The sequence below is a fragment of the Nothoprocta perdicaria genome, unplaced genomic scaffold (genome assembly GCF_003342845.1).
Source record: "Nothoprocta perdicaria isolate Ctin4 unplaced genomic scaffold, notPer1 scaffold_483, whole genome shotgun sequence".
Classification (NCBI taxonomy): Eukaryota; Metazoa; Chordata; class Aves; order Tinamiformes; family Tinamidae; genus Nothoprocta; species Nothoprocta perdicaria.
Window position 1 is genome coordinate 39,859 of NW_020455736.1, and position 13,891 is coordinate 53,749.

At 37.8% G+C, this 13,891-nt stretch overlaps 1 long non-coding RNA gene across 1 annotated transcript; it reads left to right on the plus strand.

Annotated features, from left to right (window-relative positions):
- The first annotated feature begins 352 nt into the window (after positions 1-352).
- On the plus strand, positions 353-10,901 carry LOC112954084. Its single transcript, XR_003250658.1, has 3 exons — positions 353-414; positions 9,437-9,537; positions 10,889-10,901. It is a non-coding gene; the product is annotated as an uncharacterized LOC112954084 (long non-coding RNA).
- Positions 10,902-13,891: the final 2,990 nt, after the last annotated feature.

The following is a 13,891-nucleotide window of genomic DNA, read 5'->3' on the forward strand; positions in this document are numbered from 1 at the left end:
TACCATTTTTCACAATACCCAATTGCTAACATTTAACATCAGTAAACACTTACAAGAAGAGGCAGTAATGCCACAGAAGTAACATGTTAAAAGCAGCAGCATGTTTCATTCTCCTGCTGCTGAATGATAGCCTAGTTTTATAAGACATTCAACTGCACCCCCCCCCACACACACACACCACCACCGCCTCTCCCCCTCCCCCACTAGCCAACACCTGCAAACAATTCACTGTCAAATAACCCAGGGTGGTGCAGGAGCAGCTGAGGCTTTCAGAAGGATCAAGCCCCTATTTATTGCACCCCCTTCCTCTCCCCCAAGTCACCTATGGGGCTGGTGGGCTTAGGATATCTCAATATGCTTCAGACAGGGTTTTAGTGCCTAGTCCACATAGTCTGAGGCTGTGCATATAATATGGTAAGTCCCTGTAAGGGGGATATGCAGTGTTTGTTTGGCGTTTTGTTTGGTTATGCTCAGCTGGTGGTACTCCAGTCTGTAAAAGCTGGCAGCTACTTAAATGTTCTGTATGTGAAACAGGTTGGAAAATGTATTTTGAATGTAACTGCCCCATTGCACCTATTTATATAAGTGCATGATGACTTTGTGGCACAGGATTTGAGTCATGGGTGTGATGTGTTGTTGCATGCAATATGGCTAGCACAGTAATATTTTTCTGTGCTTAAGTAGTTCATCTATTCAGTATTTAAGAAGTCCAGTTAACAGGGCATCCTGAATTCTTCAATTTTATTATTGGTAATTTAAACTTATGATTCAGTTTCAGTTGAGACATGCATTTTAAATGCATATCTTGTGGAGATGATTTATTCAAGAGCATTTGTGGTTGTTTATTATATGAAATGTTTCCATCCGCGTTAGAAAAGCTCATTTTAAAAATTAAGGCAAATTGTTGCATTTCAATACTACTCTTCTTCTGGACTCTTACTTGGTTTGTCTTATTGTCATAACTGACAGCCCCCACCAAGCTTCCTTCTTTCTCAAGATCCTTGCAAGAGGCTGTGAATATATATTCTAAGAATAGGGAGGCAGGATTTATTGCTGTTAAAGAAGCTGTGTTTAGGCATGCTTTCTGGTTAGTTTTGTAGCAGTAAAATAACTTGTAAGCTTCAAAATTGTTCCTGCACTTTTTCTGGGACCCTCCTCCTGAAATTAAGACAGGGGAACTAATAAAGGATGGAGAAATAGAAATAGCAGATAATAAATAATATAGTTACATGGCTTTCTGCAACTTGTTACTATGTTTAGAGTCAGTGCTGAGTAAGCAGAAAAAATACTTAATGGGAAGCAGTAGCAGTAGGTTCTTGGGAAAATGAAGCCCTCTATGTTCTGATCATACATGTCTAGCTATCTTCTGTATTCACATTCCCATATTAAGAGATTGTGTCTTGCAGAGGGCTGTATGTGAGCAGAGCCTTGTATCTGTTACATTGAGGTGAGTGCTTGGTTTGAGTGAGACCAATTTCAGGTTCCTAATAAAACTTGATTCTTAAAGTTGTTTATATCTCTATTGTGAAAGACTTTTGTTAGAGTAATACTTCTTATTTTTAGTTCAAGGTATTTTCAGATGTGACTATCAGTGTTGCTTGTAGAGGGAAAACCATATTATCCCAGCTCTTTGCAACTGTTTCTTTCTCTTTTACCTTAGAAATGGTTCTGGATGAAACTCTTCCTGCCTGCTGCAGTTTATCTAAGCCTCAGGTGCAGAAGTGTATGTCACACTGGACTTCTGTGTAACAGAGATTGCAGTGCTTCAGAGACAGTCTTAAGTTGTGCAGAGTGGCACCAGGGGTGCTATGTCTTTCTTACTGGAATGTCAGTATGTGTTCTCAGCTTAAGAAGACTTTGGTCAGCACTCATATGCTTATCACTTAGTCTCTAACTTTGTCCCCAGCTTTTTTTCTGGTCCATCCATCTTGGCTTCAGTAGAGATGAGGTTAACAGCGATTTGTTGGTGTTGGCACTCAACAGTGTTTCTTGGGCCTTCATTCACCTTTCCTTTCAAGGAGAAAACTCTGAGGCTTTTGGTTTTAGGATCATAATCTAAATCACAATCATATGGTTTTTAAGTATGATTCAGTGGCCAAGAAGCAGGATTGTATTCATAAAGCAGAGGCTGGGGAATAGGAAATTACCAGATTCTGGGGGAGAGGTAGATTGGAAGTTATAATGTTATTCTATGGAAAACCTAGTGGGATGTGTAAGCAGGGCTATTCCTTCCTGTGATGTGTTGAGTTCTGTGTGGTGGGCAGAGCAATGGGGATGCAAGTGACTGGTGTGGCATGAAATCTGGGCTTCTAGTAGCTACGTTCCATGTGCATCTTGTACCTGTGCCTGAAAGCAGCAAGACTCATCAGTGTCATTCCTGCTGTATCTTCCCCTTATCACTGGTGCTTTACCCAAGCAAATTAAGTTTGGAACTCTTTGACACTGAACTTTTAACCCTCTGAAATATGACAGTGGTCATATAAAAATGGTTTTGCTTGCCTTACTAAGCTGCTGTCTTGCGTTTCACACCGGATTAATGACAAACATGATTTTATTTCCCTTTACTGATCTAGCAGAGCGAGAAAATAAGAAGATAAATTCTCTTCTAACTTTAATCCTCAATTCCAACAAGGCCTCTCAGAGTCATTATGAGCCCCCTGAACTTTAATTCCTGATGACAATGTGTCAAGCAGAAAGGATCAAGCTTGAATCTCACCCTGAGTCCAGACTAGACTTTAAGGGCTAAAATTAAGAAATATCTTTTAATATAAATAAAACAAAGGCATGATAAAGAGGAGGTAGGCAACTGAAAAAAAATAATTTTACAAATTTATTTTGGATAACATTTTTTTGGTCATCTTTCTTTAGAAGCCAGGAAGAGTCATTCTTTGGTCTTTCTGTAAGAATGAAAAAGACAAAACCCTCTTCTTAAATCCATTTAAGACTTTTCTTTTCCATGTGTGTTTGTTTATGGATTGCTGTCTCTAATAATATTATCTGTGCAAAGTGCGGATTTTTCTTAATGGACATAGTTAAAACTTCTTGTGCTGAGTGTTTAAAACCCACATGCAGAAGAAAGCACAAGCAATACTGTATTTTCAGAAAATATAACCTCCAGCTCTGCTTTTGCACTCAGTAATGAGTTTTGATTTAAAAGATGAAGAATGAATGCTCAGGGAAGTTTTGTTTTTGTTTTTGTCCTAGTGTACTTCATGACAAACTCAACTCCTTAATAAATAGATTTTGTATCACTTTAATACAATCACAATACTCAAAATATAAGAGTTTGAGAACTTTAGAAATTCTTGATGATTCAGAAAATCTTCACCTTTTTGTAGTATGCCTCCTGTCCTGTTGGTTATGCAGAGGCAATGGAAAACATTTGTAAAAACAGATGGCAGTGCTTGGCCTCCTGAATGCAAATATTAAGTTCAAGGTCCAGTTAATGGCAGGTGAGCCAAGAAACACTGGGAGGTTTAATTTAACATAGATTATACCCCAAAGAATACACTTGTACGAATCCAGGACTTCTTGGCTGTTGTCTGTCTCGGAGTACTGCAAGAACAGCCATATCCCAGTTTTCACTTCCAGCCAAAACGAAGAACTGCTGAGGTAGATGAAAATTAAGATGTAGCAGTTAACATGGTTTTCAGGATTTTTCAAAAGACATGTTCAACAGCTGGTTGAGTCCAACAATTTATTTTCCCCAGCAATTCATGGTTATCCACTGTGCCATTCAATTAATTCTCCTTTGATAAATATCATAAAATCCATTATGTGTGTAGGATGTGCTGAGAGACTGAATGTGAAACTATCTGGATTTTCTATTTAAAAAAAAAAAATCTGGCAAGCTGCATAAAAGTAAGCTGGAGTGAAATTAGGTACAAAAGTGGAAAGTATGATGTGTGAAGCTGTAGTGTTTGTAACTGCTGGTGGCATGGCTACCCGAAGCAAAACACAGTTGCAGGGAGATTGCCTTACATGTACCTTGTGAAGTAGGTACTGGGGCTCTTTGTGCCAATTTAGTTAATAAAAGAGCTCTTAGAATGACTTGGAGAACTCCTGCTTAAATAAGCAGATGTTACTTGCCTGGACTTGAAATATAGACAGACCAAATACCCTGGAAAAGGGTTTGCAATAATGACTTCAGTACTTTACATTGACTGCAGTCCAGATCCTGGTACTTGCCATTACATTATTCTGTAAATYTTTCTCTGAAATAAATGGAAGAACACAGCTTGCTGCGACACAGCCAGACTCTGACCCTTATAAYACGTGTCTTTGTTACAGAAAAGTCTTGTACTGTATCGCAACTACTTCTGTTTGTTTCCTCTGCCTGTAGGAATTAGACATCGAAGAGCAGATCTGCAGCACTGCTGAAAACATAAATAACTTCCTAAGAGAGCCTTACAGCTGCAAGTCAAAAGTTCAGAAAGTTCTTCCCAGTTGTATCTTGTTACACCCCCTTCTCTCCTCCACAGTGTAGGGATATTAAACATGCAGTCAAGAGCAAGGATTTGCTGAGAGAATTAAGATGCCTAATAGTCATAAAACTGCACATTTACTTTCTTCAGATAAATGTTTATGATTTCATGAGATTTGCCTGAGCTTGCAAGACCTACTCTATTTTTTTCTAGAGTTTCTTGAACCTACGTGCTATGCTTTTAGACCAATGTACTAGGGTCAAGTTAGTGTTAACTGTCTTGTTTAAGTATTTCCTTTTTATAGTTGTATTACTGCATCTACTGCTTAATTACATGCAGTGTAATTACATGTAGTGTAACTATGATTCTGGATGAGACCTGGATAAAATATTTGAAATATAACTCATGTTTATAGAAATGTCAATGACAAAACTTCACATCTCTTTACAGATCATTTTAACTATCTTTAGCCTATGCCAGTTGTTAATTTGGTTGATTTTATTAGACATTTCTATATTATTAAAATGTTTTGGTTTTTTTTCCTCCTAAATAGCGCACTAGATTTTTGCATCAGATGAAACTTTAGAACTGTTGTGGTCTGCAAGAAATTGACGCCCTGCTCAAGTCTGGTGAAAGCTGCTGTAGCAAAGTTAATGAAGCTTATGTCATTTATATTCTTCTAAAAATCTTTTTCAGAATTTTAGCTCTGACTAGATTTTCCAGTATAGAATTCCTTTATTAGCCTCAGCCTTTTCTTCTACACTTTATTGTAAAGTTAGCAAATGTATGTTCCAATGAATGGTGGTGGAGGGAGCGCTACCTGTTTTGGGACAGCCTCTTCTGTCCAAGCAGCTTTGAAGAAGGAAAGGGAGGAAGAATGGAGAGTAGGTATTTTTAGGCCACTCTTGTATTCTGGGTCTGTCATTAATTCTTTTTTCCAAAATATGTTGCAATAGATCAAAGATGCTCTGAATTGCAGCCTCAAGGCAGCTCTGAGTGCCTGATCATGCTTCTTTTTCCATATTTGAGAACAGCTTGGACTTGTAACAGAAATAACACTGCAGAAATTTTCATCCACRTAGCCTCCTCAAAGCACTGGGAATCCTTCAGGAACAAATATGGCCCATATGTCATCATTATTGCCTGCAAGCAGAGATGGATATGTAGGYATGGACAAAGCCTGTAAGGTTGGCCCTCTGTGTGGGAAGAGCACTACGCAGATGTTAACACACCTCCACTGGCAGCAGTGTTCAACTTCTGGAACATCTCATGAGTTACAAGTAACTGTGGCATAAGCCCAGTGAAGTTCATAAAAAATGTGGGAGGCAACATTAATATAATACTAGGACCAGCCTAGCAGATCATAATGCACTATTGAGGCTGCTTGGGAGGCTGGCTGTTGCTTAGAAGCAGCRCACTTCTGCTGCTCCTTTTTTTCTGGCAGTGCCTGAGATTTACTTTACCTAAATAATGTCTAGACTAAAGTCTTGCATGGCAGACTATCCATTCAGATATCTGCAGTTTTCTTCGAGAATGGCAAAGAATGATGGCTGTTAACAAAAAAGCTGTGGAAAGAAATTTTTTTTTTAAGTTATCCAAGTCATTCCTGTGTTTAAGCATTTGGGAACCACACAGGGAAACGAGGATAGGTATAGACAGTGGAAAAACAACTTTTAAGTACATCTATCTCCTTAATATAGGATATCTACAGATGAATGAAGCTTTGAGAAAGTTAGCTTAATAAAGGCTTTCTTTTTTTTAAAGAGCACTGTACTGGGCTCACCAAAAGAAATTTAATTACATATTAATACTTCTGCATACTTAGACTCTTTTACTTTAGCCTTATGTTGGAACAGTACAATATCTTAATAGCTATGGAATATCATGAAATAATCCTTAAAAGTTTAGATAATTATTGTTAAAATATCATTAAAATTTAGCTGCTTGCCTGTTTTATCTGTCTGGTCAAATTTGTCCTTATTTAACATGCACCTTCTCTATTTTTATTTTAAATTCTGGAGGAAAGAACAAAGCTGGCCTGCGGTCTCTTATTACATAGTTTCAGCTCATCAGATAATTCAGTCTGATACAATGTCTCAGTAAACTCAGCTGTATGCTGTAGGTATTCCTGTTATTAGATCATGTTTAAGTAAGGGATTCTGATTCCCACCTTTTCCTATACAACATCAGTGTGCTATTCCTAGCAAGTGCCTCTTTCCTGTGTAGAAAATGGCTTTGCTTTTGCTTAGGTTTTTAAATATACCATGTCACTAAGTTTCTAAGTGGTGTGATTTAYTAGCTGTTCTTGATAGTGTTTGTTGGCATCTTGTGAAGACCATATTCTAGTTTTCATCTCTAAAAAAGCAGTCAGGCCTATGAAAGCAGCATTATTCTTGTGAAAACAGCCCTTTTATTTCCTTTACGTGTTATCAGTCTTATTTTACTGGGAATATCTCAGTGTGGTGAAAGATCTTCCTAACCCTCACAACAAAACATTCTCCAGTCCAAACTTCGTGTGAATACTGTATGACTTCAGGTGGGTAGAGAACATTACATTCCTTAAGCACCATAACTGGATTTATCTTTCAGTTTTCAGAACCTTATGACTGCTCCATATCCTAAGCACTGTTCCATTTGTATTTGCCATCTAGTTAAACTGTAAAACTTCTATCCAGCCAGTTTGCTTTCAATTTTACCTTGGTATATACAACCTCACCTTGCTGAGAAGTCTTACCCAGATTCCTCATCCTGCAAACTCAAGGCTCTCTATTTGTTTTGTTAGCTTCCATGGCTTGTAAGTAATCCAACTTGTGCTTGGTCGTTATTTGGTAGGCTGGTGTGTGCCTCTGCACTGCCTGAGTTTTTCCTTTAATCAACATATGGGCTATAATATAGTGCTTGTTTTGAATCTGATGTCATGGGAAAAAAGTGTTGCTTGAGTCTGTATGGAAACTTGCCCAGATGCTTTCAGCTCTGCTTCTTCCTTGACTGTAGCATCATCTGCTTAAAACTTCTAGCTTCCTTTCTAATAGTTATTCCTGCTTACCCGCAGGCTCTTTCCAGTCCAAATATAGTGCTGCTTGATTGAACAAATCAAGAAGCAGTGCTGCTCTTGACATGCTTAACAATCCAGATCAAATCCCTTCTAAAATACCCCAGTCCAGTTCATCAGGGAATGTCTCAGGATGAGTAGGGCTTTCCCCCAGGAGATTTCAGGGTGACTTTGGCATCTGTAATGCCAGAAAAACTGTGCAGTCATCTGGAATGTTTTTCCAACCCCYTTTTTTTCCCCCTTCTCACCCCGTGTCCCTCCCCCTCTTCCCSCCCCCCCCGMSCCCCCTCATGTTGAATTGTGAGGAAGCAGTGGCCTGGGGCACCCTTGTGAAACTCTTGACCTGTAAAAATTTGGAAGATGTAGTGGATTCAGGGCTCTACCCAAACTGGCCCCTTGGACTGAAGATTTGAGAAAATATTTGGGAATGACTTTAAAAGCATAGCCAAAGTGACTTTATTTGTTTGGCCACTTAACTAAGGAATACTTGTCAAGGGAAAGCAAATAACACTGCACTGGTATTAGTAGTTTCTCAGTTCTTGCAATTCAGCTCTGTTTCCTAAATTTTAGGAACAGTGCCATACAGGCTCAATACCATCTTAAAATGCTGTAGTGTACTGTAAAGATGTATAAATAGTATCAACTATGTTTAATACCCAACCAATTTCTGACTACCTTATTCTTTGTTTTTAAATATTTTTATTACATTTCTGCTGGTTGTATGACTGCTGTAGGGAGACAATAGAAAGCTGTTCAGGAGAAAACTGTCTTGAGTTTTAGCCTTGTGCATGTAGCTTGGAACAGGAGGCTCAGCATGCTTCAGAGCTTGCATCTTGCTGTCGAAATTCTTGGGAAAATCGAGAGCAAAAATTAGCAAGTTTTCTGTTCTGTAAATTCCAACTGGGATTTTCTTCTGTATCTTGTAATCCAACTGAATAAAAATGGATTTTCCTGGGGACAAAAAAAGCTTCATCTAACTTGAGGGTTGTCTCACTGCCAACTATCAAGCTTTTGCTATAAATCATCATGGCTTTTCAAAAAAAAGACAAAAAATATGAATGTTGGCAGAAGCATCTTTCACTAGCTTTGTTCAAAAAATGGCTGAAGTACTTTCTGTTGAGTTGAAAATAATAATAAAAAAACCCACAAGACACATTTTAAGATGAAGAAACTGTTACCTGAATAGTCTGTCAAATTTGAAACAAAGGTTTATGATGGAAATGGTGGTTAGGCAGTCTGAATTGTTTTGAAAACCACATAAGATTCAAAGGAATGGTCAAAATATGTCCATTCTGTTTCTTTCTAATAAAACATACATTGGCCACTAGGCAATGTTCTCTAACAGAACTTGTCTGAAGGCTGTGGATCTTTTCTGTGRAACTCTAAGTGGGTGCCACAGTAGAACTGAGTATAGCATATGTGMCACTTAGTGACTACCTAGGTGGTCCCTTTTAGCTAGTGCTGAAAAGGTGAATAATGCTTATAGTTTATGTTTTTGTTAGTAAAATAATATAAAWGAAATTCCAGAAAATGTTATAAACAATATAAGTCTTAAAATAAGTTTACTTGTTTTTCTGGGGCATTCCACAGTATGTAGCCGCCTCCTTTTGTAGTAGTTAAAAAGAGCTTAAAAATGACAATGTTAAACTTCAGAATTTCATTTTAGTTCTTTTACCAAGCTAAAAAACATCCATTTATAAAACACAGCTGTGTCTTGTAATTGCTGCAAAAAACTTTCTGGCACTGTATGTTGTATTACATGTTTTCTTAATTTCATGTGACATTGACTTTGTTCATACTCTGGTACTTTAAAAAAAATACATTTAACTTACTTTTATTTATTGAATGAAGGCTTCCTAAATATACCATGACTGCTCTCTGCTCTTTGTCTGAAACAGAAGTATTATGTAATGTGGGTGATCAAGAAATTACATGTAGGGAAATCCTTGTTTGCTTTTAGCAGGCAATGGAAGAACTGCTGAAGACTGCAAAATGTGAATAGTGAGAAAGGGCTAAGGTATGTCGAGGTCCCTTGAACAACACTCCTCAAGTGGGGTGAAGGTATGTGAAATTTATCTATTTTTTCTCCCTGCCCCAGAACTAAGAGCATGTCTACCTAGGGTAGAAGTCATCATGTGTATTCTATTATATAAAGCACTTTGGATTTGAACTCAACAGGAATTCTCATACTCATATTTAAGGATCATGTCCTAGGATTTCTTCTTAGTTACTAGCTATGACCAGTGTTTTTAAAACAGCAAAGGAGATATCCTGGATATTTTTGCTATTTATAATTCTCATTGTTACAACTCTGTAGGGCTGATTAGATCAGATGATTTCAATGGTGTGATAGCTACTGATATAAATATATTTCCAGAAGACTTCCTTATGACTTCAGAGCAGATTAGCCAGTAAAAAAAAACATTTTGGAAGGAGTTTAGTTCCTTAACTATTTTTGAAAATCCCAAGAGGCACTCCTCTGCATACAGAGGAGCTAAAAATCTTTAAAAGCCAGCCCTTTCACTGACTATGCTTTTCATAAAAATATGATTTAGACATTTGAAAAAAGTCAGATTTCTAAGTCTTTGTTTCCAAACTCTCTCAAGGATGTCTGAATATCGTGCTTCCTGAGAACTTAAGAGAAAATGGAAGAAATGCTCACTTAGGCAAAAGCCAAAATAAACTCTGTATTTGTCAGTGATAAGAAACGAATATAGTTTATTAAATAGAGAAATCTGGCTGTGGGTCAGATAATSATCCAAAACTGCCTGCTTATTTGAAGCTTACCTAAAGGTCTGCTGTTGGAAAAAATCATACAAGAACAGTCTTTCCTGTGAGATTTCCAATACTTCCTGGTTTGAGTCAAGAAAGGAATAGTGCAAGAAGAGCCACTYGCTCTATTTAGATTTTTATGCTTCTGGTTCTGAAATATGAAGGGAAGTAGAGGGATAGAATTGTGTGTGTCTGTATGTGTGAAAAGRAAATACCCATTTATAGCTCCCATGTGGGTTTATTGCATTCCAAGTTTGGGCTGCAACTTTAAATCATGATTTTGTGTAATAATGATTTTCTGTAGGAGAACCGAAGGTTCAGACAGTTCAGGGTCCCAAAAAAGGTAAATAACTAAAATGAGAACCTGTTTGTCATTCCTTTCATTTCTGAATCCAAGTTCATGTATCCAAACACTTAAGCTCGGCAAGTTTTTGCGTGTATCCAAGTACATTGAATAACCTCTTTGGGTTTCTTGTGGAAGTTGGAATTTTTAGTCTTTATTCTAAATTGACTAAACCACCGTGAGAAACTGCCCCTATAATTCAATGATTTCCAATTAAAGAGACTTCCTGTAGTTACAACAGGAAATACTAAAAGGAGGTCTTCGACATCTCACATTTGTGTTTTTTAAACTATGTAGCTTTTTATGTGGATAGCTGCTCCTAGCCTRTAACGAGGGTATAGACGTGATGAGATCGTACAGAGATTTGCTACCTTTACTGAAAAGGTGAGTGCTGTCATGGTAGCAAATCATGCAAGGTGAATTTTGAGGAAAATGAAACTCTTTACCTTCGCAGAATGAATTTAGCTAAATATTACTGCAATGGCAAATATCTGCTATTCTGCAGAAGACTGTTTGCTGTCTTGCTTGCATTCCACAAGCCTGTGACCTGTCCCTCACTGCTTTTCTTTGTGAGGGACAGCTCACGTAAGTATTTCATAGCCATCTAAAATTGGAAACCTCCAGAGAATGAGCTGGGGAAGGGTTTTGTTGCTTCCTCTGGTATCTGTTTAAATATCAGCAAGGCTGGGTGAGCTGAGATGCTTCCAAAACTGACAATGAGGCTTTCTGCTGGGGAAAGCTGTGCTTCTAAAGAAGTTGCATCTGTCGGAGTGTGGTGTTGCTTCATTTTTCTGTGCTGCTGCTGCTCCCTGGTGCAAGGGATGGGTCATGTTAGAAGCCAACCATTCATTAGCTGTGTTAGGGTGACTTTGCTCACACTAATCCTGGATAGTGCTACAATTGGAGAGAAACGCTTCGATCTCATCCATGTCCTTAATCCTTCTTCCTCAGTTTCATAATTAGACCTTTTTCTCTTCTCTAGATTCTTCAACAAACAAAAAATTCTCACTTTCAAAGACCAAATCTGAAGTTAACCAGCTTCTCCTGTGCYGCTTGATCTGGATTTGCCTCTTTCAAATATACACACTTTTTCAGGCGCTACAATTCTGCATGTTAGGTTAACTCCCTGCAGCAGCAAGTCAATGTATTTGTTAAAATTAATTTTAATGTTCACCACTAAGAGCTAATTGGAGAAAAAGGAACAGGAATATTCTTTCACTTGCATGCAAAGAATGAAGCTATTGAAACTTATATTTTTAATTGAGTGAGAGCAGCAAAGTAGAAGTCAAAAAAAAAAAAAAACTCCKGTCCTGGCTTCTGACATGAAACACATTCAAATTTGATAGAACAAGTTGATTATATCCAGTCTAAGCATAAGAAAGTATTTTTTCTTCTCTGCTTTTAACTAGAGATACTTTTCCAGTTAAATAATTTGTTTACTATTTTGTTTTTTATGCTCAGTCTCTAGAGGGGGGGAAAAAATGCTTTGAAAAGATGTTTGAATTGCAAATGGACACCTTTTGCTAATGCATTTATACTGTGTCCAGGCTTGAATTGCAGATGGCCAATGTGTGTTTGAAAGCTTATCAAGTTACCATTGCATTTCAGTAGCAGATGGTTAAGCAGCAAAAGGCAGGTCTCACTTTCCTGGCCTTTTCTACTGTTGAGCACAAATGAAGAGCGGAAGGTCATCCCACAGATCAAGCCTGCACATGGCAGATATTTGCATAGCAGTATCTGCATGCAGCCATGTGCTCACTGTGGCATTTGGGGTGAAGTCACAAGCCATTTATTCAAAAACTAATAAATTTCCACAGCCAAACTGGTGCAGCTTAGAATGAAAGAGATTTCTGAAAGATAACTTTTCTTCAACTGTTTATTGTATGTATATTTTAAACCATCTGCTCATTTATTAATCTTTGCTCCACCACTTCAAATGGTGAAGGTGAACTACAGTTTTTGCCATAGTCCTTGCAATATACGTGCCCTGTGATRTTTCCTTTCCTTGCTTCCAGAAGCCATGCTGTTATAATTTAAGTATAGTAATTGGGGTCTAAGTCCCTCATAATGTCTTCTGTATGAGCTCTTTGTGCTGTGATGCATGGGCTTGATCTCCAGGCTTTCAATGGGAGACCCTGCTGAAAGTCTTAATAAGATGGCATCAAACACTGGAACAGCTTCTCAGCTTTRATATGTATATTGGCTCTTGAAAAGCAAGCCTGCGCAATGAAAGTCTTGAGGGTTTTGCAGTGCTATGGCTAGCCCATTTCTAAGTGCTGTTTCAATATCTTAATGATCAATTTAAATTCCCAAATAAAAGCATAGAATGTCAGGATTAATYATTATGTCTCTTAGGATACTGTAGTAAAACTAATATTCACTTTTACAGATGTCTATTTAAACTTTAGCACACCAATAAGTTGATGTTTGGGAGAAAACAGCATCTCACCAGTCCCTTCATAACTAAGGTCTCAGTTCCCAGTGTCAGGCTGTGTGTTTGTGATATGATAGTGCTGTTTCGATGTAATACACARCTTCCTATTCATTGGAGCAGTGAAAATGATAATATTGTGGTGTTACAATGTTGTTATTTTAACAGAAGAGTTTCCTTTTTTTTTTTTTTGTAAAAGGGAAAGCGTGAGGAAAGTTTTATGAAACTCGCATTGGCTTAATCTACAGAGCATATGAAAGTGGTTCACTTTCCAGTAACTTTCTATTGGACATTAGTGGAATCATTTAAACACTTTTTTTCTTGTTTTTGGCTTTGAACAGTTCTAAAGAATTTCTATATACAATGTGATCTGAAATACAAAGTGCCTGCTCAGAATGAAGCAARAAGATAGCAAGTATCCATTTCAGTAGTCTTATGTACTTATTGATACAAATGGCACCACTTCAAGGGATAACAGCTTCATGCTTAGTGTTGTTCCTGTCAGCAGGAAAGCTTTTTGAGCTGGCTGGAGACAGGATCTGAAAATTTTTTCATTTCTGACATCTCTCAAGTTCTCTCTGTCCTTTTGAGCTCACTTTAGTGAACATTATTTGGTTCTGCCAAAATAAATGATAGCTGTTTGTGCTGAGGGAGCTCTTTAGAAAGAGAGGAAAAGCTGCTATCTATGCCAGAGCCCTGGGCTTGCACAGTCGTATGTGAGCACCCAAAAAAGTGAACTACCTTTCAGGTAGTGAACTACCTTTCAGGTGAACTACCTCTGCTTTTGCAGTAACTGGTGCATCCTTGCAATCCAATTTATGAGCACATAATTTTCAGTATTGGGAGTGTCTATCTGCATACAAAAGCAA